Source organism: Neofelis nebulosa, chromosome 3 (assembly GCF_028018385.1).
Source record: "Neofelis nebulosa isolate mNeoNeb1 chromosome 3, mNeoNeb1.pri, whole genome shotgun sequence".
Taxonomy (NCBI): Eukaryota; Metazoa; Chordata; class Mammalia; order Carnivora; family Felidae; genus Neofelis; species Neofelis nebulosa.
Window position 1 is genome coordinate 184,945,295 of NC_080784.1, and position 27,374 is coordinate 184,972,668.

At 37.3% G+C, this 27,374-nt stretch overlaps 1 long non-coding RNA gene across 1 annotated transcript; it reads right to left on the minus strand.

Moving 5' to 3' along the window:
• Positions 1 to 4,884: 4,884 nt before the first annotated feature.
• LOC131507717 (uncharacterized) lies at positions 4,885 to 26,225 on the minus strand. Its single transcript, XR_009259645.1, has 4 exons — positions 25,916 to 26,225; positions 22,592 to 22,751; positions 21,671 to 21,770; positions 4,885 to 6,736 (listed from the first exon to the last, which is right to left on the minus strand). It is a non-coding gene; the product is annotated as an uncharacterized LOC131507717 (long non-coding RNA).
• Positions 26,226 to 27,374: the final 1,149 nt, after the last annotated feature.

Here is a 27,374-nt window from a genome sequence, read left to right on the forward strand (position 1 = left end):
AAGACAAAAAATAACAAGTGTGGGTGAGGATGTGGAGAAAAAGGAGCAGTTGTGCACTATTAGTCGGAATGGAAATTGGTGCAGCCAGTGTGGAAAAGAGTATGGAGGCTCCTTAAAGAATTTAAAAAAAATGAAAATACCATATGATCTAATAATTCCACTCCTGAGTATTTACCTATTTACCCAAAGAAAATGAAAATACTAGTTCATAAAGATATATACATGCCTATGTTTACAGCAGCATTATTTGAAATAACCCAGATATGGAAGCAACCCAAGCGTCCACTGATAGATGTATAGATAAAGATGTGATAGACACACACACACACACACACACACACACACACGTATAAACACAATGGAATATTACTCAACCATAAAAAAGAATGAGATCTTGCCTTTTGCAACAAAATAGATGACCTAGAAGGTATTATGCTAAGTGAAATAAGCCAGACAAAGACAAATACTATATGACTTCACTTATATGTGGAATCTGATATATGAAACATATGAATAAGCAAACAAAAAACAGAAAGAAACTCATGAATACAGAGAACAAACTGATGGTTGCCAGCGGGGAAGGTGTCGAGGCGGTGAGCAAGGCAGGTGAAGAGGAATGGGAGATATAGGCTTCCAGTTATGAAATGAATAAGTCAGGGGGATAAAGGCACAGCATAGGGAATATAGTCAATGGTATTGTAATGTCATTGTATGGTGACAGATGGTAGCTACACTTTTGTGATCAGCACAGCATAGCATATAAACTTGTCAAATCGCTATGTAACATGGTTTGTCCACTATACTTCAATTAAAACAACAACAACAAACACACACACACACACAAGGGGTGGAGCGGGCAAGATGTCCTGTGTGTGCTTCGCTTCCTTTCTTGTTTCCCTTCTGGACTCCAAACCTGTTGAGGACAAACTCCGAGATGGAATTTCCATTTGATCGTTCAGCAAGTCTCCACACAAAGTGTTACTCATGGTAACACTGCACACGTCTGCTAAACAGCTGCATAAACTAGACGGTCACTACGATTTGCATGCAACTCCAATCGTTTTGGTAGAAGCACAGTCTTCCAACGTGTATTACATGCTCTTCAACACAGCTGTTTGCATATTAAAAGAAAATTGCTCCATAGTTAGGAAAGTGTTCCCTACTGGCTCCTCAAGAATGTGACGACAAAAAGTGACAGTTGCCTAATCCGTGTCTATCTTTCCAATCAGGCAAGTTAAATAATAGTGTTTCTTATAACTCCTCGCATACTATGTGGTTTTAAAAATCATGTACAAGGCTTACATTGACTTTTAAAGAAAAAAAAATCAGTCATGCTTATATAAAGTAGCAAAGACCAAGTGAAATGGACAAATGTAAAAATGTATTGGCAAATTCAAAAGCCGGAAAAATAAAAGTAAACAATATTCGATGCTGCGGAGAATTTTATTTGATCTCTCTACCATTGCAATAAAGCATCATGGTCTTTGAAACTTCACTTTGATAAATGTAATAAAATAAAATTGAAAATAAAATGCATTGAAAAGACAAAAATACAGCAAAGTACTCCCCAACACATACAGACAAGGATATCTCATCCCATGATTAAATCATTTCTAAGGAACGTGGTGAAATAATATCTGCATATATTAAAATAAGACATGTGCATCATGGGAAATACTAAAAGTTAGCAATATCATGTAATAAAAAGCTATTGGAGATATACACGCATATAATGTAAATAGAAGATTTCATGTATGTGCAGGTATATGTGTATGTTTGAATGTGTGCCTGAGTTCAAAGACAAATAGTAACCACTTTCCCTACGATGTCTACTGTCATACGGAAGACATAAACTGCCTTTAGGAAAACAGTACTGTAAGATCTGAGCTATTGCTTTCTCAATATATGACTTAAACAAATTATAGTAAAGGTTGGAACAAAAGCGTGGCATGTTTCTCAGTTTCTGTGGCTTGTTTAATGTCTTAAAAGTATTACATACCTTATAATTTATAATATCGCTATCAGAGAACAGAGGACAGCTAATCCCCAAAGTCACAAAGAAGAAAGAAAAAATTCTTATTCTATGCAATCACTGTCAATTATTTTGGGAGTGAAAGCGGGAAACAGAACGTTGCAGAAAAAAAAAAATAAATAAGGAGAAATCAGGTTGGTCTACAAATCTTGACCGTGAGTGAGCACATTTTAATTATTCCCCTTCAAAGCAGCAGATGTTTTTATTGCCTGAGGTGCATGGAACAATTCATAGAAAGGGATGTCGCCAGCCTAAGTGTGAAAATGCAGTGTAGCAAAATCCAATTCATGCGTTACGGTTATTCTGGCTCTGGTAATGAGACTGAACGTAAGGGCAAGGATAAAAACTGATGGACCAGTTAAGAAGGTTTTGCAATCATCCCAGTAGAAGGTGGTGGCTTGGCTGAGGCACCAGCAAAGAAAGTGATGAGGAGCACTCCAATTCTGGATATACTGGAAGGTAGATCTAAGAAAATAGGCTGACGGGATACGAACTGGGTGGAGTAGGTTGGTGTGCTAAGATAAGTCAAGTATTCAGTTGTGGACATGATTCTGATATATGCAATTTGGTAAGAGTGAGAACGTGGGAGAGATACCTGTGCTAAATATTTATACTAGCTGGAAGAGAAGAAAACATTAAAATTAAGATTTGGGTGGAGAGTGATCCCAGGATAGGACAAAGCCATGTGACGGGATATGCTGGACCATTTCCAAATTCATTTTCTTTCATATTTTGTTTCACCTCTGACCACATATCCAGATTATATTTCCTGGCCTTCCTTGAAGTTAGGTATGACCAGATTCTAGCTGAAGTGCTACTCCTGAACCTAAGGCAAATTAATGTTTCACCCGTGATCCTTTCCATTCCTTCACTCTCTGCCAACTTGGTAACAGACTTGCGAAATGGCTTTGGAGATCCTGTGTTAAGGATGCTTGTGGAGGACATTGCTAGTGTCCCCCATATCCAGTTTCTGCTTCTCTAATCACATAGAAGGTTATTTCCAAAACCCCCTTTTCCAGTTGTAGCCAATGAGTTTAAAGTAAAAGTGACACTTTTTTATTTCTAGACTGAAAAAAATTAATTGCCAGTGGTCCACTTTCCTGACCAAGGGGGACCAATGAGATGGTGTAGCTACAGGATATTGGAGGCTTCTTCAGCCTGGACCATGGAGACGGCTTGCCCTGGAGAGTTGCTCAGATTTTCAGTGGACTTTACATGAAAGGTGACCCTTTGTTATGTAACACTGCCGACATTTTTGAGGTTATTCTTTACCACAGCATAATCTAAGCCACCTTGAATAAAACATTCAAGGCACTCTAAGATAGAGGAACCTTTTCAGTACACCCCAAAAGGATAATTTCTACTGTTTTGATTGGAAATTACCTTAAATTGTACGCTTCTCAATTCTGTGGTTTTCTCTGGGGTTACGAATAAAACAGAAAATACTGTATTCTTTAAATCTATGTAAATTGTGAGAATAAGGAAAATATTTTAATAGGATCTAGCTTTGGTTTGGAAACTCATGTTTAAATTTGGGCAAATGGACCAGATATTGAATTCTGGCACAAACACTAACCAGCCCGTGTTTTCACCCATTAAGCATTATGTTTATCAACAATTAAAATGAAAATGAAATGACATGAGTCACATAATGCAGTTTGCACAGGTCCTGAGATATAGATCGATCCTCATTACCTAAAAATATCTAATTTATCTTTTTTTTAAATTTTTTATTTGAGAGAGAGAGAGAGAGAGAGAGAGAGAGAGAGAGAGAATCTTAAGGAGGCTCCATGCCGGGCAGAACCACATGGGGCTTGATCCCGTGACCCGAGCCAAAATCAAGAGTCAGACGCAAAATCGACTGAGCCACCCAGGCGTCCCAATACCTAATTTATCTTAATAATACCTACTTAAGAATTGTTCTTAGTCTTTCAACGGTAAAAATGTATTCATGTTGGGAATAGAACATTTCAGAGGTAAATTACATAGAGCTTTTTCTAAATCCTATTTCTAGTATTATTTAATTTAGTTCCATGAGCCAGGTTACTAGCATAGCTATCAATGTCAATTAAAAATTGGTTAGCACTGGTTCAGAAAGTATATTCTAACAACACTAGGGAGGTGTTCTCATTTAGTGAACATGGAATACATGAGTCAGAGAGAAGATTTATAAAGTAAAATGAAATATGAGAGTCCTTATAATTCTATTCAGAATCAGAGAACTCTCACAGATGACCTCTTAAGGACCTCATTCCACATTTTTTGATTATATGAGGTTAAAGAAATCTTAGGCATAATCTAATCCTATATACTTGTTCTTAAACATGAATCAGAAAGATTAAGCAAATAACCCTCAATTTTGCTGTTGTTGGTGGTGATGATAATCTCAAGTTTAGGCCAAAATTCAAGTGTTTACCCCACTCTGCCATTATTTCTAGTGTGCACACATATCTTAATTAGCTATTTGGTAGGTTAAAAATTATGGTCTTGTTTTCTTAAAAGCCATAGAGCTAAACAATATTTATTAGATCATGGGCTCCTATTTAGTTTACAAAAATTAGTATCTATCGTAATGTTTTGACAAAAATGCAAATTAAATATTGGCTGAAAGAGATAAGCAGCAGTATTCTTCTGTAGGACGGACATGGTCCATGGCATGAAATGTACTTCAGGAGATTCTTGTGATATTTACACTTCTACCTACAGCTGCTCTACCAAACCCTGTCAAGGGAATGCCACTTTTTACAGAGAGAGACTGACCACCGAGTAGTAGCCGATACATGTTAAAGGCTTAAACATGGGGACCGATAAATAAAATCTTCCATTTTAAACAACATAAGTGCTGGCGCATGATGGTTGTTTAATGGTACTTGAAGAAAGGCACATGAAGTATTTTGTTTCAATACAGCATCCTTGAAAAGGCTACCTTCCAAGTCAACGAGTGAGTTACCTGGTATTCATTGTAGCTTGGAGAAAAGAAGAAATTATTGGCTTAAATATTTGAAAAGTCCACTTCCTATTAGACGTAGGTGCTCAAATGAGGCTACAGGAACTCTATGTTTCTGTTCCTTATCTCTTTTCCTTTGTGATGGTTCCGTTTTCATGCAGACTCTCCCCACATGGAAGCCAAAAGGCTATAAGAAACTCTAGACCCATCCCTTACCACATCAACAACCCGCCAACACACACCCCAAAAGGGAGCCTTTCATCCTAGAAGGGAGAACGGATTCTGACCAGACCACACAACATATATCCACTATGCCACATTAGCTATTGTAATAGTGATTGTTAGTGAAGTTCTGTAGTGTCCAAATATATTCAGGCAGTGTCATAAGGCACCTAAGAGTGCTTAATTTTTCTTCTTTGCCTGATAGTCCTTAAGTGCCCATGGTTGGATAACTCTTTGTTTATTAAGTAAAAGTCATTTTCTAATATGTTCCAGGAGTTTTCTGTATGCTGAAGTCTTAAGATGAGAAGATACAATATAAAAAGTATACTGGGTAAAAGAGAGATAGACTTGAAAACACATAATTACAGCACCATGACATCATTTTTACATAAAGACCCATTGGAGCTTAGGATAAAGTACACACCTGCCTAGGGAGACAAGGAAGATTTTCCAGGTGAAGTACATGGGTATCATTAAGAAGACATTGAGACAGTGTACTAAATTAAAGAAATTTTTCCAACGTTTTCTTCTTCTCTAAATATTTCACGCTCAAGCAGCCACAGTGGATTCACTGTTGCAGAGACCTGCCTCATGGTTGTTCCAGTCCTTGTTTTTGGCAAGTCTATGATGAGGCAGATACATATTAGAATGCGGTCCCATCAAAATCAAGGAGATCCTGGTTTTTCCCTAAAAATGCAGTTGAGGCATCTGTATTCCTCCTTTGCTAAGTACGGAGAGTTGGTGCACACACGGATTCCAGAGTGAAAAATCATAGTTGACAAATATCAACTTTAAATGTATCCCCTTCTGTCCTTATTTCTAGTAAAAGATGTAGCCCTGAAAAAGTTTTATTAAAATCCAATCTTATTACTTGTTCTAGTCTCTTATCTTCAGGGCATGGTAACAACCCCAGCTTCATGTATTGTACTCAAAAGTAGATGACTACTGATGATGAGTGATGTGAAACATATTTTCATGTGTCTGTTAACCATCTGGATGTCTTCTTGGAAAAATGTCTATTCACATCCTCTGCTCATTCTTTCACTGGATTATCTGGTTTTTTGGGGTGTTGAGTTTGATAATTTCTTCCTAGATTTTGGATACTAACCCTTTATACAATATGTCGTTTTCAAATATCTTCTCCCATTCCGTAGGCTGCCTTTTAGTTTTATTGATTGCTTCCTTCACTGTGCAGAAACTTTTTATCCTGATGAGGTCCCAACAGTTCATTTTTGCTTTTGTTTCCCTTACCTCCAGAGACATGTGTAGGAAGAAGTTGCTGCAGCTGAGGTCAAAGAGGTTGCTGCCTTTTTCTACTGTAGGATTTTGATGGTTTCCTGCCTCACCTTTAGGTCTTTCACCCATTTTGAATTTATTTTTGTGTTGGTGTAAGAAAGTGGTCTAGTTTCATTCTTCTGTATGTCACTGTCCAGTTTTCCCTGTACTATTTGCTGAAGAGACCATCTTTTTTTCCATTGGATATTCTTCCCTGCTTCAAGAGTCACATTCACCACCAACTGAGCCAGCCGGGTGCTCTGAAAAATTAGAACTTTCTATCAGTCACAGGTCACCTTCATTCAAACATCAAACATTCTGACTCTGAAAAAGAAGTAGATGATTACTTATAACTAAAAAGACCTGAATCTTATCAGCAGCACTAAAATATTTCCTTATGCTAAGTCATATTTTTTTTCCATGTCGTAACATTTCTGATTGCATTTGTGATTAGTGGCCTGTCAGTTAATTGGCAATATTTGTGGTTGTTTTTCTTTTCTTAGAGGTGAAAAAAATAATGGAAGATCTTAAATTCACAGTGTTTTAGATTTGGTAAATTATTACATATATCCCAGGAAAGCTGAAAACCATACTTGGAGGTTCTATTCTGGGTAAGGCAGTCTGTTTGCATCCAGACTCCCAACACTTATGCCCTGGACAAGTGACTTAACTTCTCTGTGCCTTATGTTCTTCATCAATAAAAGGGTAAATAATAGTACTAATTTCAAAAGGTGTTATGAGATTTAAAAAAAAAAAAAGAGCTAACCCTTGTAAAACCTTTTAATCAACATCTGGCATGTAGAAAGCATTTCCAGTTAATATTAACTATTATCACAGCCCTGTTTTTTTTCTCCCTTGGGTTTACAGGGGCTTTGTTTTGTTTTGTTTTGTTTTGTTTTTTAATTTAAGTCCAAGTTAGTTAATATGTAGTGTAATAATTATTTCAGGAGTAGAATTTAGTGATTCCTCACTTACATCTAACACCCAATGCTCATCCTAACAAGTGTCCTCCTTAGTGGCCATCACCCATTTAGCCCATCACATCACCCAACACCCCTCCAGGAACCCTCAGTTTGTTCTCTGTATTTAAGAGTCTCTTACAGCTCTGGTTTGTAGTACATTCTTCAAAATCTCCATGCCTAACCTTTAAATAATGTTTTCTTTCTACTGCTTCACAATGGCATTAAAGTTTATGCCCCCAGGGTTCAGAGTCAAAGTAACTTAGAATATGGAATTTGAATTGCAAAATGGTCCCACTGGCATATTCAATACGTAGGCACCAGCCACAGGTGGCTATCTACATCTAAATTAATTAAAAGTAAGTAAAATTAAAAACTTAGTTTCTATGTCACACTAGCTATTTTTCAAGAGCTCAATAGCCACATGTGTATAATGGCTACCATATGGCACAGCACAGATGTAGGACATTTCTATCACCACAGAAAGTTCTATTGGACATTGCTAGTCTATATTCTCCTAAGCTAGCTCCCTACTAATGAGAGTTCTTATTTTTGTGTCTGTTATAAATTTAATAATGATGTGGTGTCTTTATACTGAGGAGACACCAAATCATCATAATTTTTAAAAACTTCTAGTTTGTAGTAAGGACTATTATTTTGTAATATTCAATCTTCCTCTTCACTCTAGATACCAACAGTTGATACTCATAATAAACCTAGCTAGGCTAGGTATGCCATCTGTGACCTCAATGTAGAATAAAGATGGTCTGGTCAAGATGGGCTGGGAGTATTGGCATTGCCCATGAGGCTCTGTGTTGTGATAAGACACGTTTCAATTTTCCTTTGTGTCCATACGGCATAAGAATAGTTTGTAGACAATGCTCTCATATTTATCCTAAAGAAACTTAGGATCATATTTTCTTTAATAATTTTAAAGAATACCTATTAAGCTTGTATCAGGAAGAAAAGACTTCTACTCAGTTGTAGGTGGGAATGTCAACAGTGTATGATATAGTTCTTGAACTCAAATGACTTGGTCTACATGGGTTATAAAAAGAACACAATGAAAAACTATAAAAGTTAGGATATTATACTTTTAAATAAGATTAAAGAAACATAATGGAGGTTCAAATGAGGAGAATATATCAGAAAATTTTCAACTTGATCTTTAAACTTTCCTAAAAACCATTTTAAGTATATTTTACCCTCTGGTTTCTTCTTTTCCTATCGCTGACCTGCTTTTTCAAGTCACAAACCAATGAAAAGTCCAATTGCCAGCATTTTCCACACAGCATAATTAAACCACACATAAGGTAAGTTTCAATATGTCTCAAACAGTATCTCTTTACCAAAGTTCACTTTTTTTTTCATAATTCACACTACCTTAAAAAGCTTATTTTGTGGGACGTAGGTGAGCTCATTGGAGAAAACGTCATAAAGATTATGTGGCAGTAAGTCATGTAATATTATCAGTCATTAAAAAAAAATATCAGATTTCAAACCTGATGCTTATGACCATCATCCTGTGAAATTCAACACCTTAGCAATCATTAACGGTTTTAGTTTTTAAGAATAAAATAAGAATCCTTACAGTTTCTAATTAAAAAGCTTTAACAGCTTGATTTGCCTAAAACTACGATTTACAAAATGCAGTGCAAATGTCATGAAATCTGCCTTCATTCTCACAAAGCGATACATGAAGTAATGAAATACAGCACAACTTTCTTTAATGGATTAGTTGAACTCAAACAGTTGCTTTGTTAGAAGATTGCTTGTTATCATTTACTCTGGCATTGGATAGTAAACAAAGCCAAGGAAATACAATGCACTCAATTATTTTGCTGGGCTGTGTTCCTTGAATGGGTGAGGGAGAGAAGAATCTCTTTCTTATGTTCACCTCCCTGTCAATGTAAGAAATATTTTAGTGAGACATGCTTTTACCTCGTCCTGTTCCCATGGAGAGAAAGAATATCCACTTCTCAGGCGAAGAGAAAGAAGGGAAAACTATTTTCTACCTCCTTGTCTCCGCTCCTATTTGTGGGTTAAGTTGGAAGAAGAAATAGAGAAGGCTCAGCAACTTTCTTTCTTGCAGAGAAGACTGGCTTATCCTTGACATGTAGAGATTTTCCTCTCTCCGCCAGGTTAAAAAGGCCTCTCTCTTTGAGGAAGGCCCAATGACGCCCAAATCTGCCTATGTCTAGAGAAATAAGCTCAATTAATTTTTTTTTTCAATTTATCCTTATAAGTCCTAAAACTGATCCCCTGAATCTCATGTGATTGATAATTCTTTCTCCGAATGATATAAAACTCCGGGAAACAGAAAATGATTGGACAGTCCTTCTCAAGACCCACCTTGCCAATGGTTTAATACCTAGATCATCTTTTCGGCCAAGAATTCAACTTTGGGAGATGTTACAAAGAGATGTGTTTTGAGAGAACATTCTTTCCCTTCATGAAGAGGAAATCACCTGGTTCTCTCTTATGTTTGTTTTGTTTTTCCAAAAGTCAGTTATATCGTCCCTAATCCAAAACTATATTGCTATCCTTCCTCTTTGTCATCAACATCCCAAGTTCTAGACAGGAGTAATGTAAAATCTTTGGTGCAGGAATGATCCCATCAACGTTAGAACAGTATTGCTGACAGTTGAGTTTCCTATCTTGACTAAATCGTGACTCTTCTTTAAATTTATTCCTCAAAGTTTCTGAATATCTTGCCTGTTCTCTCTGTTCTGTCCAGTAACTGTACTTTAGCCACTGATTTCCATCTATCCATGACCTAATGTGTCTGACACTTGATATCAACAGCAACCTGTCATTTCATCCTGCAAGAATCATTCTATCTATCCTCCTATGAGTAGACAGGATAGAGGTTGAGCTCTATTTTGCCAATAATACCACCCTCCCTCTGGACCAAATGGCAAATTCCCAAACTCTTTTCATCTCCAGCCCTGTATAAGCAACCTTAGAATTTCCAAACCCTGCCTAATAGAGCCCAAATTCTTCCAGTACATTCATGTCATGCCTTCCAACTTGTATAATAAAATCTCCTCACTTATTTTTCATGGGACAATGAACTTAAAGTCCAAGAATGAATCTCAAATAATACCCAGATGCTGGAGTCTTAGTGTCTTGCCTCTAATTCCAATTCTACCATTAACTACATCCGTGACTTTAGACACTAAACCTAATCTCTTTGCAGCTCAGTTTTTTAACCTATAAAATGGGAACACAACCGTTATCCACTACATAAGGTTATTCTGAGGATTAGCTGAGATAACATTTTTTTTCTATTTTTTAATATATGAAATTTACTGTCAAATTGGTTTCCATACAACACCCAGTGCTCATCCCAAAAGGTGCCCTCCTCAATACCCATCACCCACCCTGCCCTCCCTCCCACCCCCCATCAACCCTCAGTTTGTTCTCAGTTTTTAACAGTCTCTTATGCTTTGGCTCTCTCCCACTCTAACCTCTTTTTTTTTTTTTTCCTTCCCCTCCCCCATGGGTTTCTGTTACGTTTCTCAGGATCCACATAAGAGTGAAACCATATGGTATCTGTCTTTCTCTGTATGGCTTATTTCACTTAGCATCACACTCTCCAGTTCCATCCACGTTGCTACAAAAGGCCATATTTCATTCTTTCTCATTGCCACGTAGTATTCCATTGTGTATATAAACCACAATTTCTTTATCCATTCATCAGTTGATGGACATTTAGGCTCTTTCCATAATTTGGCGATTGTTGAGAGTGCTGCTATAAACATTGGGGTACAAGTGCCCCTATGCATCAGTACTCCTGTATCCCTTGGATAAATTCCTAGCAGTGCTATTGCTGGGTCATAGGGTAGGTCTATTTTTAATTTTCTGAGGAACCTCCACACTGCTTTCCAGAGCGGCTGCACCAATTTGCATTCCCATCAACAGTGCAAGAGGGTTCCTGTTTCTCCACATCCTCTCCAGCATCTATAGTCTCCTGATTTCTTCATTTTGGCCACTCTGACTGGCGTGAGGTGGTATCTGAGTGTGGTTTTGATTTGTATTTCCCTGATAAGGAGCGACGTTGAGCATCTTTTCATGTGCCTGTTGGCCATCCGGATGTCTTCTTTAGAGAAGTGTCTATTCATGTTTTCTGCCCATTTCTTCACTGGGTTATTTGTTTTTCGGGTGTGGAGTTTGATGAGCTCTTTATAGATTTTGGATACTAGCCCTTTGTCCGATGTGTCATTTGCAAATATCTTTTCCCATTCCTTTGGTTGCCTTTTAGTTTTGTTGGTTGTTTCCTTTGCTGTGCAGAAGCTTTTTATCTTCATGAGTTCCCAGTAATTCACTTTTGCTTTTAATTCCCTTGCCTTTGGGGATGTGCCGAGTAAGAGATTGCTACGGCTGAGGTCAGAAAGGTCTTTTCCTGCTTTCTCCTCTAAGGTTTTGATGGTTTCCTGTCTCACATTCAGGTCCTTTATCCATTTTGAGTTTATTTTTGTGAATGGTGTGAGAAAGTGGTCTAGTTTCAACCTTCTGCATGTTGCTGTCCAGTTCTCCCAGCACCATTTGTTAAAGAGACTGTCTTTTTTCCATTGGATGTTCTTTCCTGCTTTGTCAAAGATGAGTTGGCCATACGTTTGTGGGTCTAGTTCTGGGGTTTCTATTCGATTCCATTGGTCTATGTGTCTGTTTTTATGCCAATACCATGCTGTCTTGATGATGACAGCTTTGTAGTAGAGGCTAAAGTCTGGGATTGTGATGCCTCCTGCTTTGGTCTTCTTCTTCAAAATTACTTTGGCTATTCGGGGCCTTTTGTGGTTCCGTATGAATTTTAGGATTGCTTGTTCTAGTTTCGAGAAGAATGCTGGTGCAATTTTGATTGGGATTGCATTGAATGTGTAGATAGCTTTGGGTAGTATTGACATTTTGACAATATTTATTCTTCCAATCCATGAGCAGGGAATGTCTTTCCATTTCTTTATATCTTCTTCAATTACCTGCATAAGCTTTCTATAGTTTTCAGCATACAGATCTTTTACATCTTTGGTTAGATTTATTCCTAGGTATTTTATGCTTCTTGGTGCAATTGTGAATGGGATCAGTTTCTTGATTTGTCTTTCTGTTGCTTCATTGTTAGTGTATAAGAATGCAACTGATTTCTGTACATTGATTTTGTATCCTGCAACTTTGCTGAATTCATGGATCAGTTCTAGCAGACTTTTGGGGGAGTCTATCGGATTTTCCATGTATAATATCATGTCATCTGCAAAAAGCGAAAGCTTGACTTCATCTTTGCCAATTTTGATGCCTTTGATTTCCTTTTGTTGTCTGATTGCTGATGCTAGAACTTCCAGCACTATATTAAACAACAGCGGTGAGAGTGGGCATCCCTGTCGTGTTCCTGATCTCAGGGAAAAAGCTCTCAGTTTTTCCCCGTCGAGGATGATGTTAGCTGTGGGCTTTTCATAAATGGCTTTTATGATCTTTAAGTATGTTCCTTCTATCCCGACTTTCTCCAGGGTTTTTATTAAGAAACGGTGCTGGATCTTGTCAAAGGCCTTTTCTGCATCGATTGACAGGATCATATGGTTCTTCTCTTTTTTTTTTGTTAATGTGATGTATCACGTTGATCGATTTGCGAATGTTGAACCAGCCCTGCATCCCAGGAATGAATCCCACTTGATCATGGTGAATAATTCTTTTTATATGCTGTTGAATTCGATTTGCTAGTATCTTATTGAGAATTTTTGCATCCATATTCATCAGAGATATTGGCCTGTAGTTCTCTTTTTTTACTGGGTCTCTGTCTGGTTTAGGAATCAAAGTAATACTGGCTTCATAGAATGAGTCTGGAAGTTTTCCTTCCCTTTCTATTTCTTGGAATAGATTGAGAAGGATAGGTATTATCTCTGCTTTAAACGTCTGGTAGAACTCCCCTGGGAAGCCATCTGGTCTTGGACTCTTATTTGTTGGGAGATTTTTGATAACCGATTCAATTTCTTCGCTGGTTATGGGTCTGTTCAAGCTTTCTATTTCCTCCTGATTGAGTTTTGGAAGAGTGTGGGTGTTTAGGAATTTGTCCATTTCTTCCAGGTTGTCCAATTTGTTGGCATATAATTTTTCATAGTATTCCCTGATAATTGTTTGTATCTCTGAGGGATTGGTTGTAATAATTCCATTTTCATTCATGATTTTATCTATTTGGGTCATCTCCCTTTTCTTTTTGAGAAGCCTGGCTAGAGGTTTGTCAATTTTGTTTATTTTTTCAAAAAACCAACTCTTGGTTTCGTTGATCTGCTCTACAGTTTTTTTAGATTCTATATTGTTTATTTCTGCTCTGATCTTTATGATTTCTCTTCTTCTGCTGGGTTTAGGCTGCCTTTGCTGTTCTGCTTCTATTCCCTTTAGGTGTGATGTTAGATTTTGTATTTGGGATTTTTCTTGTTTCTTGAGATAGGCCTGGATGGCAATGTATTTTCCTCTCAGGACTGCCTTCGCTGCGTCCCAAAGCGTTTGGATTGTTGTATTTTCATTTTCGTTTGTTTCCATATATTTTTTAATTTCTTCTCTAATTGCCTGGTTGACCCACTCATTCGTTAGTAGGGTGTTCTTTAACCTCCATGCTTTTGGAGGTTTTCCAGACTTTTTCCTGTGGTTGATTTCAAGCTTCATAGCATTGTGGTCTGAAAGTATGCATGGTATAATTTCAATTCTTGTAAACTTATGAAGGGCTGTTTTGTGACCCAGTATATGATCTATCTTGGAGAATGTTCCATGTGCACTCGAGAAGAAAGTATATTCTGTTGCTTTGGGATGCAGAGTTCTAAATATATCTGTCAAGTCCATCTGATCCAATGTATCATTCAGGGCCCTTGTTTCTTTATTGACCGTGTGTCTAGATGATCTATCCATTTCTGTAAGTGGGGTGTTAAAGTCCCCTGCAATGACCACATTCTTATCAATAAGGTTGCTTATGTTTATGAGTAATTGTTTTATATATCTGGGGGCTCCGGTATTCGGCGCATAGACATTTATAATTGTTAGCTCTTCCTGATGGATAGACCCTGTAATTATTATATAATGCCCTTCTTCATCTCTTGTTACAGCCTTTAATTTAAAGTCTAGTTTGTCTGATATAAGTATGGCTACTCCAGTTTTCTTTTGGCTTCCAGTAGCATGATAAATAGTTCTCCATCCCCTCACTCTCAATCTAAAGGTGTCCTCAGATCTCAAATGAGTCTCTTGTAGACAGCAAATAGATGGGTCTTGTTTTTTTATCCATTCTGATACCCTATGTCTTTTGGTTGGCGCATTTAATCCATTTACATTCAGTGTTATTATAGAAAGATACGGGTTTAGAGTCATTGTGATGTCTGTATGTTTTATGCTTGTAGTGATGTCTCTGGTACTTTGTCTCACAGGATCCCCCTTAGGATCTCTTGTAGGGCTGGTTTCGTGGTGACAAATTCCTTCAGTTTTTGTTTGTTTGGGAAGACCTTTATCTCTCCTTCCATTCTAAATGACAGACTTGCTGGATAAAGGATTCTCGGCTGCATATTTTTTCTGTTTAGCACACTGAAGATATCGTGCCAAGCCTTTCTGGCCTGCCAAGTTTCAAAGGAGAGATCAGTCACGAGTCTTATAGGTCTCCCTTTATATGTGAGGGCACGTTTATCCCTTGCTGCTTTCAGAATTTTCTCTTTATCCTTGTATTTTGCCAGTTTCACTATGATATGTCGTGCAGAAGATCGATTCAAGTTACGTCTGAAGGGAGTTCTCTGTGCCTCTTGGATTTCAATGCTTTTTTCCTTCCCCAGTTCAGGGAAGTTCTCAGCTATAATTTCTTCAAGTACCCCTTCAGCACCTTTCCCTCTCTCTTCCTCCTCTGGGATACCAATTATGCGTATATTATTTCTTTTTAGTGTATCACTTAGTTCTCTAATTTTCCCCTCATACTCCTGGATTTTTTTATCTCTCTTTCTTTCAGCTTCCTCTTTCTCCATAACTTTATCTTCTAGTTCACCTATTCTCTCCTCTGCCTCTTCAATCCGAGCCGTCGTGGTTTCCATTTTGTTTTGCATTTCGTTTAAAGCGTTTTTCAGCTCCTCGTGACTGTTCCTTAGTCCCTTGATCTCTGTGGCAAGAGATTCTCTGCTGTCCTGTATACTGTTTTCAAGCCCAGTGATTAATTTTATGACTATTATTCCAAATTCACTTTCTGTTATATTATTTAAATCCTTTTTGATCAGTTCATTAGCTGTTGTTATTTCCTGGAGATTCTTCTGAGGGGAATTCTTCTGTTTGGTCATTTTGGATAGTCCCTGGAGTGGTGAGGACCCGCAGGGCACTTCCCCCGTGCTGTGGTGTATAACTGGAGTTGGTGGGCGGGGCCGCAGTCCGACCTGATGTCTGCCCCCAGCCCACCGCTGGGGCCACAGTCAGACTGGTGTGTGCCTTCTCTTCCCCTCTCCTAGGGGCGGGATTCACTGTGGGGTGGTGTGGCCCGTCTGGGCTACTTGCACACTGCCAGGCTTGTGGTGCTGGGGTGGGTAGGCAAGGTGCACGGGGGCAGGAGGGGCAGGCTTAGCTCGCTTCTCCTTAGGTGATCCACTTCAGGAGGCGCCCTGTGGCAGCGGGAGGGAGTCAGATCCGCTGCCGGAGGGGTGGCTCCGCAGAAGCACAACGTTGGGTGTTTGCGCACAGCGAGCAAGTTCCCTGGCAGGAACTGGTTCTCTTTGGGATTTTGGCTGGGGGATGGGCGGGGGAGGAGGTGCTGGCGAGCGCCTTTGTTCCCCGCCAAGCTGAGCTCTGCCGTCCGGGGGCTCAGCAGCTCTCCCTCCCTTTGTCCTCCAGCCTTCCCGCTTTCCGAGCAGAGCTGTTCACTTCTGACCTCCCAGACCCTAAGTCGCGCCTGCTGTCGGAACACAGTCCGTCCGGCCCCTCCGCTTTTGCCAGCCAGACTCGGGGGCTCCGCTTGGCCGGCGAGCCGCCCCTCCACCCCGGCTCCCTCCCGCCGGTCCGTGGAGCGCGCACCCTTCCTCCCCTCTTCCGTGGGCCTCTCGTCGGCGCTCGGCTCCAGAGACTCCGTTCTGCTAATCCTCTGGCGGTTTTCTGGGTTCTTTAGGCGGGTGTAGGTGGAATCTAAGTGATCGGCAGGACACGCGGTGAGCCCAGCGTCCTCCTACGCCGCCATCTTCCGGAACTCCTCCGAGATAACATTTTATATGCTGTCGAATACAGCATACATCCAATGAATATTTGTTCTTAATACCAAACTTTTCTTGGATCAGTTTTTATTTGCATAGCTAAAACAGTTTAAATGACTACAAGTCAATGTTTTTTATGTTATCTACAGACAAATGAAGAATAATATAACAAATATCCTTTTTCACATCACCCAGAATTTTAATATATAAAAACAACATACTCTCTGCGTGTTTTTATTGTTAATATAAATGTTATCCTAAACATTATTGTTAAGGTTACTTTTCTCACTCAGAATTATCGCTTGAGATCTACTTTTGCTATAATTCATTCATTTTAATTTTATGTATTATTTTCTCATATGAACACACTATAGTTCACCTGTAACCCTGTGAATAATTTATAATTTTTTTCACCTTGAAAAATAAGGTGCAGCAATAAACATGCTCAGCCACGTTTCACTGTAAAAACATGCAAGAAATTCTTACGGACGTATAAGCAGTTAAATTACTTTTCCATACATCCCATACGTTATCAACTTTACTAGATTAGTCAACTGCTATTGAAATGAATTATCAATTTAGTCTTCTATGTCAAGTGAATGAGGAGTCAACTTTACCTGACGTTAGCCAAATTTGGTATCTTCAAGCATTTTAATTTTTACCAGTCGAACGGGAAAAAATGGTATCTATTCTTATCTATGATTACTAGTGTGTTTAAGTATCTGTCACATGTTTAACAGATTCAAGATTCCTCTTATATTAACTACCTGTTATAACTTCTTGTAAAGAGCTTTTTCCTTTTCCTCATTTAGTACTAATGCCATTTTTATCATACACTAAGTCCTCATATACATGTAAGTTTCATTCTGAGGTCATATTCTTATCCATTAATATCTTTACCCCTGAAGCAATATGATAACATTTTAATTACTTTTATAATAAATCAGTATATTGTAAGACGGGTTTTCTCCTCATTTTTATTCATTAGGATAGCTTGGTTATTCTTGAATAATTTATTTTTCAGCATTTATATGAGGACTGTCTAGTCCACTCTCACTAAAAACCCTATTACAATTTTTGTTGAGATTCTATTTTCATTAGTGCAATTGCTCAAACCCTGGCCTTAAATTTTGAATCTGTTGTCACCCTCCTCCTTTCCCAATCATCCCCCCATTTCTCCATTGTGATAGATTGTTTTGCAAAGGTGGTTGCGAGAATGTCTCTGATTCCTAGATGCATCCTTTGCAGTGTGACTTTGCCACTCACGAAGAAAAAAAAAGAAAAGAAAAACGCTAGGAATCTATTTCTGCACTCTGAATCTATACTGGTTTTGATAAGAAGTGACGTACATTTTGCATTACCATTATCTTAGAATATTTGACTAAGGTCAGGAAAAACAAGAACTACCCAGCTAAGCACTGTTTAAATTACCAGCCCACAGAATTATGAGATGACAAATCATAGTGGACTCAGGTCATAAATTCACCCACATTCCCTCAAACTTAACCAATAATAAGGCGGTGTGTACTATTTTGCACCCTTCTCAATGTTCTTACAATCATGTATACATAATACTTGGGCTATTAATTTTTGTGGTGTTTTACAAAAATGCAACACTATGTTTTACACCTTTAGGTCTTGTTTTTGATGTTCCCAGTATTGTACGTTGTAGAAATCTTTCCCAATTGTCTTATAGATCAAATTCTTTCTTTTAGTAATTGTTGCATACAATTTCATGGTATGGATTGTCACAGGCTTTACATTCTCTTACCAATGGAGATTCACTGTTGTCAGTTATGACTATTATACTATGAGTATTTTAGTTAATCTGCCCTTATTGGCTGGTACATTTATTTCAAAAAGATGGATTCTAACAATGGTTTAGCATCGAATTCCTATAGGCCAAAGCTCATTTCTCAAATCTCTTTTCCTTATTGTTTAAGACATCTTTACTCTGAAGTCTCCATTTTAGTTTGTTACACAGTTTGGTAATATCTTCAGATTAGGTTTATAAGTGACATATTCTCTGATTTCTTACAAAATCGTATTTTTCTCTCCATGACAAGTGAGTAGTGCCTTACCTGTCAATGGGACTTAGGGTTATATTCCTTTCATCTAGTTGATCTGCAGATTTCATTCCACGGTTTCCCACCTTGATGTGTTACAGTTGAGAACTTGAGGTCCGGCGATAGCCTCTCCCTTCCTCTTCCTTTGCTCTGCTCATTACATCTGGAAGCATGCCAAAGTTGGTTGTGTTTGCTTGTTTGTTTGTTTTAGTCTTCCAACTCCAAAATAGGATGTATTTCTGCATTTATTTTTGTCTTCTTTATTTTTTCCCAGAAATGCTTTTATTTTTCAGTGCAGTCGTCTTGTACATATTTTCTTACTTTCAGTCTTAAATATTTTATAGTTGTTGGCATTATTTGAAGTGCATTTTTAAAAATTTAATTCCCCAAATGTGTGCTACTGATATATATTAATACAACAGATTTTTGTTTACCAACCTTGTACTTTTTGGCCTTGTTATATTTACTTATTAATTCCAGTAGCCAGTCAGTTCACAGGGATTTGCTGTATAAACTAATAGATGCCAATAGGGAGAGTTTTTACTTCTTTCTTGCCTATCTTATGAATTGTATTTTATTTGCCTTATTGTGATAGCACCCCATTTTAGTTTGCTCAAGAGTTTTTGATGAAAACTGATGTTAAATTTTGTCGGAACTTTTTTCTGCATTTATTAAAAATATTGTAAGTTCTGGGGCACCTGGGTGATGCAGTATGTTAAGCGTCTGACTTTGGCTCAGGTCACGATCTCACGGTTTGTGAGTTTGAGCCCCGCGTCAGGCTCTGTGCTGACAGCTCAGAGCCTGAAGCCTGCTTCAGATTCTGTGTCTCCCTCTCTCTCTGCCCCTCCCCCACTCACACTCTGCCTCCTCTCTCTCAAAAATAAATAAATGTTTAAAAAATTTAAACAATACATTCTAAGTTCTAACATTTTCATTATCATAATATGGGAAAAGACATTAATTGATTTTCAACCTGGCATTACTGATATAATCCCTACTTTAGCACAATGTTTACCTTTTTCTCATCTTGTTGGAGTTTATTTGTTAATGTTTTGTTAATGCCCTTGAATCTATGTTCATGAGGGATAATGGTGTCTAATTTTCTATTTTTGTTATCTTTGTTAGAACTTAGTATTAGGGTCATGCTGGCTTCATGAATGATTTGTGCAGCGTTTTTCCTCTGTTTTCTGAAAAATTTGTATAAATTTGGCATTCATTATTCCTTGATATTTGAGTAAACACATGTGTGACACCATCTAGGCTTGGAATTTTTGACTTTTTTTGATAACAAGTCCAATTTGTTTAATAGATACAAGGCTATTTAAGTTGTCTGTTTCTTTTTTTTGTCAATTGTTGTTATTTCACACGTCATTAGCCTTTTCATCCAAATCGCATGTTTGATTTCATCGAGTTGTTCACAATACTCTCTTCTTGTCCCTTCACTGCCCATAGGATCTGTACTAAGAACCACTCATGCATTTTTAATTTTGATAATTTCTTTCTCATCTCTTTAATTTCCTCGATGAGTCTAAATAAGTGTATGGCAATTTTATTGATCTTTTCATATTATTAGCTTTTGTGGGTTTTTTTTCCTTAACTTTAAAATATGTTGTTCATTTCTGCTCTTACATTTATTCTTTTCATTCTTCTACTTGAGTTTGTTTTTCTTAACCTATTTTCTAAAGGTGGACTATTAGGTCAGTGATTTTAGAACTTCTGTTTTCTGTAATGTAACCACTTAAAACGCTATATTTCCTTTTAAGCACTGCTTTAGCTGCAACCCGCAATTTTTGATATATTTTATTTTTATTGTCATTCAGTTCAAACTGTTTCCTTATTTTATTTGGGCCATGACCCAGTCATAATATATTGTTTTATCTCCAGAAAGTTGGAGCTTTTCTGGAAATTTTATTGTTATTAACACCTAATATAATTTCATTGTGGTCAGAGAACACACCTTATGTAATTTTGATTCTTTTATACTTACTGAGACATGTTTGATCATCCAGCAGAGGGTCTATTTTGGTGAATATTCCATGTGCGACTAAAAGAATTTGTATTCTGAAGTTAATTTATGCAGTTAACTTAATATTTTATAAATGTCAATTAGATTAAGGTGGCAAGGAGTGTTCAGATTCCATTTTTTAAATTGGTTTTGTGTCTAATTTCCTATTAAATGCTCAGAAAATGTGTAAACATGTCCATTTATAATGGTGGCATTGTCTAATTTTGTTTTTAATTCTGTCAAATTTTGCTTTATGTTATTTGAGGTTTTATTATCAGATGTATAAACATTTACAGTATTTGTAGTTTCCTGGTGAGTTTCCCCCTTTACTATAATGTAATATCCTCCACTGTCTCTTTAGGTGTTTAGGGTTTATTTTGTCACATTAGCATAGCCAGTCTAACCATTTTACTATTTGCAAAAGGTTGGTTTGTATTTCTTTCCAGGCATTTACTTTCAACTCATCTGTGTCTGTATCTGTTAAGTACGTCTCTTATAGGCAACGTATATTTGGTTCACATTTTATATTAATTTGTTGTGCTAATCTCCACCTTTTAGAATGCTTAGACCATTAGTATTTTACCCAATTAATTAATTGATTACTTAGGTTACCATGTAAGTTTTTGTCTTTTTTGGATTTTTTTTCCCGTTTTCCACGTTTCCAATTTTCTCTGAAATTATTTGAATGTATTCAGTGTCTTATTTTAATGTATCCATTGGCTTCTAGATTATTTGGCTATATTTTAGGGGAGAGGAGAGACAGAGAGAATACTCGAGGGATTACAATATACAAATCTAGCATGCTTATATTTTATATTATGCCAACTCATATAAAGTGTACTAACTTTGCAGTCTCTCCTTAGCTTAGAGTTTTCATATGTATGGTTCACACATATACTGAAAATCCTGACACACAATAATATACTTTTTGCCTTAAACAGTCATACATATTATAACAAATGAAGAGGAAAATTACCATTTCTGATGATCTGCATTCATTTCCAAGGATCGAAGTGTCTACCTGGTGTAATCTCCCTTTAGTATTTACGTTCACCTATGACGTTTCCTTACTTCTCCTGAATTGAAAATGTGAGAAAGAGTATGTCAGTAACTTTCAATCTGAATATCTGATATTATGAATGAAGTTGAAAAAAAATGAAGTTGAACACATCTTCATGTGTTTTATACTGGATATATTTATCACCCCTCATTGTTTTTTTTTTCTTTTTTCAGTTTTTCCTATGCATGTTTTCATATTTATTTTTGTATATGAATTTTAGAATAATTTGTTCTGGAAAAGTTCTAGAAAATAATGGCTGGTAAAATTTAGTGCTATTGCATTAAATTTACAAATTAAATTAGGGAACATGTACGTATTTATGATATTTTGCCATTCCATCTAAGACAAGAACTGTATTTGTTCAAATACTCTGTGCCTTGTTTCAAATATTTTTCATAAAATGCTATTTAATATTTCTTGTTAAACATTCCTTAGCATTTTGTCTTCTAAATTTCTATTGTAAATAAAGTTTTGTCTTTGTATCTTCTATCTGGCTATTGTTTATAAATATAAAGCCTATTGTTTGCTTCAACTTTTATTATGAAATAATTTTGGACTTAGTAAAAATTTCAGAAATTGTACAAAATACCATTTAATGTCTTTCACACAGAGCCCCGTATGTTCTATCATATTTGTTTTACCATTTCTTACATATATTCATGCATCTGTTTACTTATAGACAGATATAGGTAATGGTTCCTTAGGTGAGAGCAGGTTACCAAGCTTCCTTACCTATAAATACAGTATGTATTATATATGTATTTACTAAAAAAACAAAAACCAAAAGGTTATTCATTTATAACCACAGTAACAAAATTTGGAACTGAATACTGATACCGTTATATTATCCAATCCAAGGGTGTTCAAACTTTGTCAGTTGCCTCACTACTCTTATTTGTAGTAAAATATATTGCTTCATTCTGGTTCATAGTCCATTCCAGGGTCATGTGTTCACTTAACTATCATTTTCCATAGTGTTCTCCAATCTAGAAAGAATCTTAATCATAGGATATAAATAAAAAGTTTAGAATTGCCAATTCATACACTGAAAAGGAAATATACTTACTAGATTGCAATATTTAGTTGCAGTTCCTTTTGTCTTTACCATGAAGCTATATATTCAAAATATTGTATTCAAAAGTTTCTTGGACTCCTTCTCTTACATATCACTCAGCATGATTATGTAATACATTTGAAATTGTGTTCCATTTTCCCCCATGTTTATTATTTTTCATATGTAAAACAACATGATTCTATTGTATGATTAGTATATTTTCCTTAGAAGTGTGAAATTTTCAAGCTGTGACTTCCACATGGCTACCTTTTTTTTGGGAAGGGGATTTCATCTTGCCTCTGTCATTAATGCCAAACAGCTTTATTTTCCTTGTTTATCACAATGGATGCACGTCTGCATTGCATTTTGGACGTGAATTACCTACTACTCAAGATTCACACCTTCTGCCAATACACTGAAATCCTTTACCGAATTATTCTCCCACTGTTTTATTCAGGATTATGATATTTAAAATTTTTTTTTCAACGTTTTTTATTTATTTTTTGGGACAGAGAGACACAGAGCATGAACGGGGGAGGGGCAGAGAGAGAGGGAGACACAGAATCGGAAACAAGCTCCAGGCTCCGAGCCATCAGCCCAGAGCCTGACGCGGGGCTCGAACTCACGGACTGCGAGATCGTGACCTGGCTGAAGTCGGACGCTTAACCGACTGCGCCACCCAGGCGCCCCAAGGATTATGATATTTAGAATTATGGCAGCAGATATACCTCCTTGGTAAATTTTATGTTCAAGATAGGAAACTTTCATTGTAGGCAATAAAATGTCATTACCAAAAGTTACTATCTAGCTTGCAGGACAGCTACTCGGGGCTAGATTACAATATATCTTCAGGGATTGATTGCGTATTTTTGAATTTGCATTTGTCCTCAAGGTTGAGCATTTTTAAAAAGTTGTAATTACTCAACTTAAATTTATAATGTTCCAAAGCCCATGCAACGAATAACTAACAAGAAGGTAATACTCCACAGGAAGTCTGATTTGGAGGTGATCTCCTCAATGAAGGTCGTTATCATGTAAACTGCATGATGTCCAGTGATCACACTTTGTGTGTGCTCATCCTGTATGTTTTTGTCAGTCAACCCATTTTACTGGAAGGCTCAGTATGTTTCAGGAAAAAAAGTAACATATCACCGATCCTTTCAATTATCTTATGAAAGTATTTATTAAATGTCTCATATATGTGTACTAAGAGACACAAAATAGGACATCGTCTACACCGTTTGTTTTCCAGTAGGGAAAACGATGTCTGAAATACATTTGTAGAAGTGAATAAAACTGCGGAAACGTTGAGTTCTGTCCATATGGCAGACTAAAGTACCGGGCAGACTTCCAAGTCAAACGTGGAAATTTAGGATGAAATGTAACCAGTCTCCTTTCGAGTGGTAAGCCTACTTAGCAAGAAAGGATGGGGACATTTCCTGGGGTCAGAAACAAAAAGCAAACTAAGAGCCAGTGTGATTTTAGCTGACGCTACAGTTACCCTGGCCTGGGAGGGGAGGGCCACACCCGGTTTCTGTCATCCGAGGGCCAAAATCTTAAAGCTTACATGCAAAGATGAATCCATGCCTGTGTGGAATGGGCAAGTAGATGAGACCTACAGACTGGCCCATTTGAAGGGCTACATCCTTGGAGAAAGATTGGAGAACTCCAGAAAAACCCACTCTCTGGCGACAGAGGGATAATAAAGAATTTGGGACAGGGTATGTGCCATAAAGATAAGGAAGAAGCGCATCTAGTTTGGTATGGGCTCTGAGTGAGCCAAAATTGTCCTCTGAGTTGATAGCTGTAGCTCTGTACCTCACATAGGTTTAGGGTTTGAATTTATACTACTTCACTCTTCCGGGAACAATATTGTATGATGGTTTGTGCTATATTCTTACTATATTTGAAATCTCTGGCATGTCCTCAATTATCATAATTTCAAATTTCTAATGTTCCCTTGTGCCATATAATTTTCTTGATCATTTTGGATAAAGGTTTGTCCATTTAAGTTATCTTTAAAAATAAGTTTGTTTTGGTTTATACTCTATTACATCTGTGCTTTATCTTTTATAGTTAATGCTAAAATATACTTTTCTCCCTTATGTACTTTCTCAGTTGAATGTTCTTATTTTTTTACATTTTTCAAAAGAATATATCCCTGAGATGAAGTTTTTATTTATATTGTTTGAGTTTTCATAATTCTTTTTTTATACCTTATATAGGACATGGAAAATATGAGACAAACCTCAAGAAAATAAGTTGACTAATTCTAAAAGTATAAAGTCTGAATAATGGGATAAGAGAGAAGAGAACAGAAAAAAAAGCAGAGGGGAGGACAATTTAAAAATCAACACAAAGGGCCGCCTGGTTGGCTCAGTTGGTTAAGCATCTGACTTTGGCTCAGGTCATGATCTGATAGTTCATGAGTTTGAGCCCCACTTTGGGCTCTGTGCTGACAGTTCAGAGCCTGGAGCCTGCTTCAGATTTGTGTCTCCCTCTCTCTGTCCCTCTCCCGCTCATGCTCTGTGTCTCTTTCTCTCTCTCAAAAAAAAAAGTAATAAGCATTAAACACACACACACACACACACACACACACACACAAATTATATCCCCAAATTAAAAGACATGACTTCCAGATTGAAACTGCTACTTGTCCAGCAAAAATAACCTTTAACATTCTCAAAGTCTTAGAACCTGGAATTTTAGAAAATGGAGTTTACAGAGAGAGACCTAAAGCTTCCAGAAAGACCAAAAAAGAGAGAAAGAGAGAAGAAAAGAGAGAAAGAGGAAGGAAGAAAGGAAAGAAGGAAGGAACGAAGGAACGAAGGAACGAAGGAAGAAACAAAATTTGGTCACATACAAAGCTTGAGAATAAGGGTAGTATCTGGTTTTGTACTGTAACAATAGAAGTTAAAAGAATATACACATACTTTCCAAGTTCCATAAAGAAATGAATGAAAATCTGGTACTCTGTATGCCCAGACAATGTATCTATCAAGTGTAAAAGTAGAAGGAGGACATTTTTTAGACATTGGTGTTGTGTAAGAGTTAACTTAGCCTAATTGATATTGTTATCTCCAGGAGGACCAGCTTGAGAAACTGACCTTTGGGAAGATTTCTGGAAACCTGGCCTGTAGAATTTGCCAGACTCTGCACTGATAAGTAGTTTTATGTGACTGGGAGACTGAATTCTGCTATATTAGTCTCCTAGATTGCTTGTGCAAACAATGTAAGTTATGATGAACACTCACTTTACTTCTCGGAGTTTGGAATTTTAGTAACAGTGATTGGTTGCTCAGGCAACAAGTGCCTACATGACAAGTCTTCAGCAAAATCCCCACACTCTGAGTTTTAAGAAGACTTCCTGAGGCAGAAACCTTGGATATATTTTTCTCATTTCTTCTGCTAAAGAAAGAACAATGTTCTGTCCGGGACCTCCCTTCCCGTCATCCCATGATGGGGACCTTTGGAAGGTCTGGACTCCTCTCCAGACTCTTCCTGATGCCTCTCTGTTCTGTCCCGTGCTGATCCTGCTGTTCACTGTAATAACCCATAACTGTGATCAAAACTACCTCTCAATCCTGTGAGTCCTTTTAAAGAAATACCAAAAGCCTAAGTGGGTGGGTAATTCCTCGCCCAAACACATAGTCTTAAAAATTAACATCCATACATCCTTGGTCAGGAATTTCCCAAGAGATGTGCTCCACCAAAACAGGTCGTTTTACCAACAAAGCGGAAGGACCCGGATCCAGAAAGTATTTACTACACAGTAGAGGCAAATAAAATCCCCGCAGTGATGGTAAATGTAAGAATATGAAAACTACAGGGGCGCCTGGGTGGCGCAGTCGGTTAAGCGTCCGACTTCAGCCAGGTCACGATCTCGCGGTCCGTGAGTTCGAGCCCCGCGTCAGGCTCTGGGCTGATGGCTCGGGGCCTGGAGCCTGTTTCCGATTTTGTGTCTCCCTCTCTCTCTCTCTCTCTGCCCCTCCCCCATTCATGCTCTGTCTCTCTCTGTCCCAAAAATAAAAAAATAAAAAAATAAAAAAGTTGAAAAAAAAAAAAAGTTGAAAAAAAAAAGAATATGAAAACTACAAATTAAGCCTGAGATAAAACAAGCCCACGTTAAGGAAGAACACAGAGGGGCTCATTGATAGATGCCTCGATGCAGTGGAACAAACTAAGAATGAAATTGCACTTGATTTATAAAGTTTGACTAGGACTTAAGGATAAGAAAATGACTTTTCAATTAAACGAATAAAAATAATTAACTGAAAGGAAATAAAATCACATGTCTCAGAAATGAATACCCTTTAGATATCCATGATGATGCAGACTGTGAATAATGATATAACCAAAATTCTGATGCAATAAATTTAGGAGGGGGGTTGGATTTTCACATGAGACATGTGTGCACATGAACGGGTATGAGAAGTGTTATTAGGGTTAAAGCTTCCTCATTAAGGGTGTAATAAGTAATAAATAATTTTAGCAGGAATATAAAAATGCCTTGAAGAAATATTAGAAAACTGGAAGTGAATACTGGAAATAAAAACTAAAAGTATG